The following is a 7514-nucleotide window of genomic DNA, read 5'->3' as shown; positions in this document are numbered from 1 at the left end:
GGAAAGAACCAAAGGTAACATCTACATTTAAGTGACTGAAAGAGAAAGAAGTGATAGAAAAGAAAACAGACAAGGCAGAGGAGCAGGAAACCCAGCAAGGATGCTCGGGAAGCTGAAGGAGAGAGAGAAGTTTGGGATGAAAGGAGTGGTCCAACAAGTGTGGTCAAAGGGGATAAGACATGGGAGTTCCCATTATAGTACAGCAGAAATGGATCCAGCTAGTATCCATGAGGATGAGGGTTCCCTGGTCTCCCTCAGTGGGTCAGCAATCCCGATCCGGCGTTGCTGTTAACTGTGGCGTAGGTCACAGATCTAGCATTGCTATGGCTGGGGTGTAGGCTGGCAACTGTAGCTCTGATGTGACCCCTAGCCTGGGAACTTCCTTATGCCGAGGATGTGGCCCTAGAAAACAAACAAAAAAAGAGCCAAGACAGATGGAGTAGTGCAGGCAATTGGTTTACATTTATATATATATTACATATATATATGTAATATATATATATACATATATATATGTATATCCATTGAGATGTCCTAGAGTGTGTCTTGAAATAGTTGTCCTGAATTAGAATTCTCTTTTCTTTGGTCTCTTGCACATAAAAATGAGAACCAAGAAAAAGCCATTTATTTGAACTTCGATAGTATTTCCATTTTACTAGTTTATTAAAAGTATTTACCTTAAAGCATTTACCTGAACAGTATTTACCTCACCATAAAATATGATTTAAATGTAAAACAGATGTAACTCTAGAGAAGACCTGTTTGTCATACTTGTTAACTCTCATATATACTTAGACACAATATCTGCAGGTGGTGCACACAAGAGAGTGTGTGGCTCAAATGAGACCCTAGTTCTAATCCCCCCTCTGCTCATTTCTGTATGATTTGGGATAGTTATTTAAATCTAAGTCTGTGCTACATAATATGGTGGCCTCGAGCCACTTATGGCTGTTTACATTTAAATTAATTAAAATTGAATATAATTAAAATTCAATGTCTCATTCGCTACATTTCAAGTGCTTGATAGCTGGATACCTAGTGAGTACCATAATGGCCATCACAAAAAGTTCTGCTAAACAGCATTCGTCCAAGTCCTTTAGCTGAAAGTGTTCAGCACTAACCACCAACATAATGTTTGTTTATTATGAGGGTAAGCAAATTTCAAATATAACAAGTTAATTGAAACTAGCTCAGGTGCCCTCGGCATCTGAACAAACATGTAATAGACAGACACTCAAAACAAAAACAAACACAGAAAAAGTATATTTGAACAAATAAAAACGTGCTAATGTCAGGGAAAAAAATGCATATGTGAATATATTGCGAAGAGAGAGAGACTGAAAATAAAAAATGTGAAGAGTAGATTTATTGTCGGTACTTTTACTCAAAAAATGCATATATTCTATATCAAAATATTTAGTTTTTTCACCATTTAACTATGCTGCAACAAACATAGAAAATTTTAAATTTGTAAAAACACTTTTAGCAACTGCATAGCATTAATAGTTAATTTACTTTGTTTTCATTAAGGATTTATAGTTTTTAACTATAATCTGGTGTCCATATTTTATGCATAGCATTATATAGATTTCAAGTAGCAATCAGCACACTGTAGATAAATTTTTAAATGCAAAGAGAATGTATAAGTGATAAAGTATTAAAGTTGTCATCTCACAAAGATCCCTAGGAGATCCTTAAATAGGGGACCAAGGTTTCAGTTTTATATTCCATCTAAAAATAACATTCCTTAGTGCTGAATCAGGACTTTGAGCCTGCAACATACTGAATCCACTTCTTTCAATCATCAGAGTTTTTGTCAGGGAACTTTCAAGTAGGTCTTGACTTCCAAAGAAAAGGAAGCGAATGAACTGGCAAAAGAAGATTGGTTTGGCATGGAACATCCATTCACTGACTTGACTCATCTAATAGATAAAAAGGTATGCATACCAGGATCAGGCTGAGCCCTAGAAAAGGGAACACTGTTTTGCAGATTACAATCCACATGTACCAGGGATTAATTGTTTTTGAATGGCCGATCTCAGAAATACACCCCCCCACCCCCATCTCCAGACTTTTCTTGGGAGTGGGCAGGCAATGCAATGCCATTATGGTGCCACTGAGGGTAAACCATAGCCTTATGGTATGGTAAACTCTAACTGGGGCATAACCTGGGACGGCGTTTTCTAGATAGGTGTGTGGAGAGTGGGGAACACTGATGCTCAGTATCAGGCATTAGTAACCTCCCCTCTGCCTGCATTGTTTCCACCAGAGGGAACTACTCTGAAGGTTCCACTTTTGAGCAAACCTGTTCTCTCTTTTACCTGACTGTGGACACTGGGTAATTGTTTAGTGACATAAATGGAAGAGCTTAATTCTAAAGGGCCCTTGGGGGAAAACCATTGGCTTGGGAACATGGCTATTATGGAAAATGTTTTACACACAGAAAATTAGAAAAAAGGAAAATCATCTGTACTCAGGTCCGCAAAAAATAATAGTTGTTTATATCTGGGTATGTATCCAATCTCTTATGTATATGTATACAGAAAAAATTATGTATATATGATATAAATATATAAATATGTATCTTTAATGTGTGTTATATATGAATATATTCACATGTTAATATATATTATGTATATCCTTCTATTAACTATTTTTTCATATTATTAATCTATCTCTCCTATGCTGAACAGTATAGAATATATATTCAATGATTAGATTAGAAGGTAGAATATCTAGTAAATTACCAACCACTTTTTATTTACAGTGTATAGGTTAAATAAGTCTGACTTGACAGGGGCTACTTTATTTTCTATTGAATAGTGAATTTGATTCATTCGAAACTTCATTGGACCTTAAAGATAAGCAAAATTGACCAGTCAATAATATTTTTCAATGAAGAGGAAAATAACGTATCAGGAGTTCCTTTGGTGGCACAGTGGGATCTGTGGCATCTTGGGAGTGCTGGGATGCAGGTTCAATCCCAAGCTTGGCACAGTGGGCTAAGGCTCCAGCATTGCTGCAACTGCAGCTTGGGTGCAGCTGTGACTCAGATCTGATCCCTGGCCCAGGAACTCCATATGCAGGGAGGTCAGAAAAGAAAGAAAAAAATTATTGCTTCAAAGCCATATAGTGAACCACACATGCAACTAAAAAATGAAATCTTCAAAGATTGAATATAGTTGAAGATATATTTTGAAAATGTCATGATCTAGGGTCAGCTGTGTGTTTCATTTTGCTATAATTGTGTATCAGTTGCACGATAACCTGTACAGTGTATGTGTTTATAAAATAATCTGTGTGATACACATTGCTTTGTTTTTTTCTCAATTAAAAACTCAAAAAATTACACAAAAATATATGTCATATTTTTCTTTCTCTCCATGGTATCCTAAGTAAGGTAAATGACAGAAAATTAAACCAGTCTATTATTTGTACCTAAAGGTAATGGCAACACTTTTTCTACAATTACATTCTATGAATATGTGAAAACAATTTGCCTCAACAAAAGTATCATCAAAACTAAATATAGTTACAAGCCTGAAATCCATTCTGGGTAGTTAACTCTCATTCTGTTTTTATGCTGGAATGGGTTTTTCCTTATGCAATATTCTAAATTAGAAATGTCTTTTTAAAAAAAAGAAAAGAATTGACTGGAGTTCCCGTCGTGGCTCAGTGGTTAACAAACCCAACTAGCGTCCATGAGGACACGGGTTTGATCCCTGGCCTCACTCAGTGGGTTAAGGATCTGGCATTTCAGTGAGCTCTGGTGTAAGTTGCAGATGCAGCTTGGATCCTGTGTTGCTGTGGCTGTGGCATAGGCAAGCAGATAGAGCTCCAGTTCGACTCCTAGCCTGGGAACCTCCATATGCCACAGGTGTGGTCCTAAAAAGACAAAAGACCAAAAAAAAAAAAAAAAAAAAGAGAGAGAGAGAGAATTGACTAGTTATATCAGTGTTTTTGTAATGATTTAAATTATTGGAGAAATCTTTTCTTTTTTTCAGGACAAATATGTTGCAACCAAATTTTCCTGAACGATTTTTCACTAGCATATTCTCTATAATGCTATTCTTCCAGAAAATAAAAAACCAAAAAGGCATTTTTTTTTTTTTGGCCACACCCACAGGCCAGGGATCCAAACAGAGCCAAAGCAGCGACCTGAGCCACTGCAGTGACAATGGCAGGTTCTTAACCTGCTTCGTCACAAGGGAACTCCCAAAAAGGCATATTTTAAAGAAATATACTTGTGGAAATAAAAACATACAATGTAATGTTGTAAATTAAGAATATTCAGGAGTTGCTGTTGTGGCTCAGCAGGTTAAGGACCTGATGTTGTCTCTGAGAGGATGGGGGTTGGATCCCTGGCCTCTCTCAGTAGGTTAAGGATCCAACATTTTTGTAAGCTGCAGTGTAGTTTGCAGATGTGGCTCAGATCTGGTGTTGCTGTGGCATAGGCCTCAGCTGCAGCTCCAATTCAACGCCTGGCCCAGTAACTTCCATATGCTGCGGGTGCAGCCCTTAAAAAACAAACAAACAAACAAACAAAAAATGCATACTCATTAATTTTAGCTGTATTGCTGAACCCTGAATAAGCAGGAGGCGTGGCTCACTTACCAAATATTCTTTTTTTTTTGTATTTCTCATAAAATGTTTTAATTAAAAACTTGCATATTTTTGAGTAAGGATGAAAAGTTTGGTAAATAAGTTTTCTTCCATGAATTCTAAGGGTTCTGTGACTTCAAAGAGCATTTTCAGATTATCACAAAATCATAGAGCATTCTCTTAACCAGTCTGAGTGACAAATGTAAAGGAAGAGAGGTGTTGACACACAGGCAGATCACCTTTGACCAGAAGCAATTGAGTGTCAGGGCCCATTCCACCTCAGATGGAAATTTTGTCAATAATGATTGTGCTTAGTTTCAATTAGTTATTTCCATTGTTTTTCCTGTTATTAGCACCACGCTCTAACCAACCGAGCTAACTGGCCAACTTCTCCATTGTTTTTCCTAAATAGCTGCTCATATTAGTTCCAAGACACCACTATTATCATTAATTACTTCTAAGCAAAGAAGACTCTCATTCACCATCAAAGCATTTACAGTTACCGGGACCTGTGTCCTTTCCCAATTTCAACATCAGTAGCCTTAGGAGCACAGTTTGCCAAGAAACAAAAGGACTTTCAAAAAGCAACAGGGAGGAGTTCCCATCGTGGCTCCGAAACAAATCTGACTAGGAACCATGAAGTTGCAGGTTCCATCCCTGGCCTCGCTCAGTGGGTTAAAGATCCAGCATTGCCATGAGCTGTGGTGTAGGTCGCAGACGTTGCTCAGATCCCAAGTTGCTGTGGCTGTGGTGTAGGCTGGCAGCTGTAGCTCAGATTCGACCCCTAGCCTAGGAACTTCTGTATGCTGCAGGTGTGGTCCTAAAAAAAATAGCAACAGGGAAAAATGAAAATGAAAAGTGATAAGATGAGGAAACAGTAGAACCCATAGTCCAGCATAACAACTGCATCCAAGTGTACCCAGAAATCCACATTCTAACTCTTTTTTTTTTTTTTCGGCTGTGCTTGAGGTTTGCAGAAATTCCTGAACCAGGGATTGAACCTGTGTCACAGAAGTGACCCGAGTCACAATAGTGACAACATCAGATCCTTATCCACTAGGCCACCAGGGAAGTCCTCCTCTTTATGATCATCACCCCTCCTTTCTTGTCCTTACACTAATCTCAAGCCCTGAGTTTTGAAATCCTCACCCTACATTCTCTTCTGACCCGTGCTGGGTCCCTGGGTCCCCTTATTTCCTTCCTTTTATGGGGTTCTATAAAACACTAAAATTAGCAATTAGAATGGATCCACCGGAGTTCCCGTCATGGCGCAGTGGTTAATGAATCCGACTAGGAACCATGAGGTTGCGGGTTCGGTCCCTGACCTTGCTCAGTGGGTTAACGATCTGGCGTTGCCGTGAGCTGTGGTGTAGGTTGCAGACGCGGCTCGGATCCCGCGTTGCTGTGGCTGTGGTGTAGGCCGGTGGCTACAGCTCCGATTCGACCCCTAGCCTGGGAACCTCCATATGCCGCAGGAGCGGCCCAAAAAATAGCAACAACAACAACAACAACAACAAAAGACAAAAAGACAAAAAAAAAAAAAAAAAAAAAAAAAAAAGAATGTATCCACCCAAGAGCCAGAGGATGGTTTTATTGGCATAAAGCAGGTTACAGAAAGTACTTTAAAATTGATCGTAGTGTCTACAATGCTGTGTAAATACTTGGCTATGACAGAACAGAACCTCCTTCTGTCATGCAGTTGAATAAATTGCAAAGGAAGAGCACAACCCACCATAACATATTTTAATCTGCTGTTCACTACAAAACAATCTTAATATTATAAAGAAAGACTTTGTTCTAATAGAGAAGTCTGGAACCCTTTTTTTTTTTTTTTTTTTTTTGCTTTTTAGGGCCTCCCCTGTGGTATATGGATCTTCCCAGGTTAGGGGTTGAATTGGAGCTACAGCTGCCAGCCTACATCACAGCCAAAGCAACGCGGGATCCTTAAGCCACTGAGCGAGGTCAGGGATTGAACCCCCAACCTCATGGTTCCTAGTTGGATTCGTTTCCACTGTGCCACGATGAGAACTCCCCCTGTGGTCTTTTTATACTGTGACTGTATCTTTTATTTTCACTTTTTCTAAGTTATGCAGCAATACAAGAAAGTCTTCCTTTTTTCTTCCTTTTTTTTTCTTATTTTTTATTAAAGTAAGAAACTCTTCTTAATGATATAGGATATAGAGGAATTCCTGTCGTGGCTCAGTGGTTAATAAATTCAACGAGGAACCATGAGGTTTTGGGTTCGATCCCTGGCCTTGCTCAGTGGGTTTAGGATCCAGGGTTGCTGTGAGCTGATATGTAGGTCACAGATGTGACTCGGATCCCACATTGCTGTGGCTGTGGTGTAGGCCAGTGGCTGCAGCTCCGATTCAACGCCTAGCCTGGGAACCTCCATATGCCATGGGTGTGGCCCTAAAAAGACAAAAGACAAAAAAATAAAAATAAGGAGTTCCCGTTGTGGTGCAGCGGAAATGAGTCTAAGAACCATGAGGTTTCGGGTTCGATCCCCGGCCTTGCTCAGTGGATTAAGGATCCGGCATTGCTGCGAGCTGAGATGTAGGTCACAGACGTGGCTTGGACGTGGCGTAGGCCAGCAGCCACTGTTCTGATTCGACCCCTAGCCTGGAAACATCCATATGCGGCGGGTGTGGCCCTAAAAAGGACAAAAGACAAAGTAAAAAAAATAAAATAAAAATAAAATAAATTGTTAAAACGATATAGGATATGGAGAGTTTTCATAAAATGAAAACTCTTCACATAATAGTAATCATTTTAAGGTAACTAACTATGTACATGTTCAAGGTATAATTAGTAATGGATATATTCAGTGTAGAATAACACTTCATTAATGTGGGCACCATACTGAATAATTAATTCATTAATTAATTCATTAATTTGGACACTGGAGATAT

This window comes from Sus scrofa, chromosome 3, assembly GCF_054392235.1.
Source record: "Sus scrofa isolate SSC_HxYL_T2T_F1_AM1 chromosome 3, Sscrofa_HxYL_maternal_Yorkshire_Landrace_v2.0, whole genome shotgun sequence".
NCBI classification, from domain to species: Eukaryota; Metazoa; Chordata; class Mammalia; order Artiodactyla; family Suidae; genus Sus; species Sus scrofa.
The sequence above is the reverse complement of the archived record's forward strand: the minus strand, read 5'-3'. Positions refer to the sequence as shown.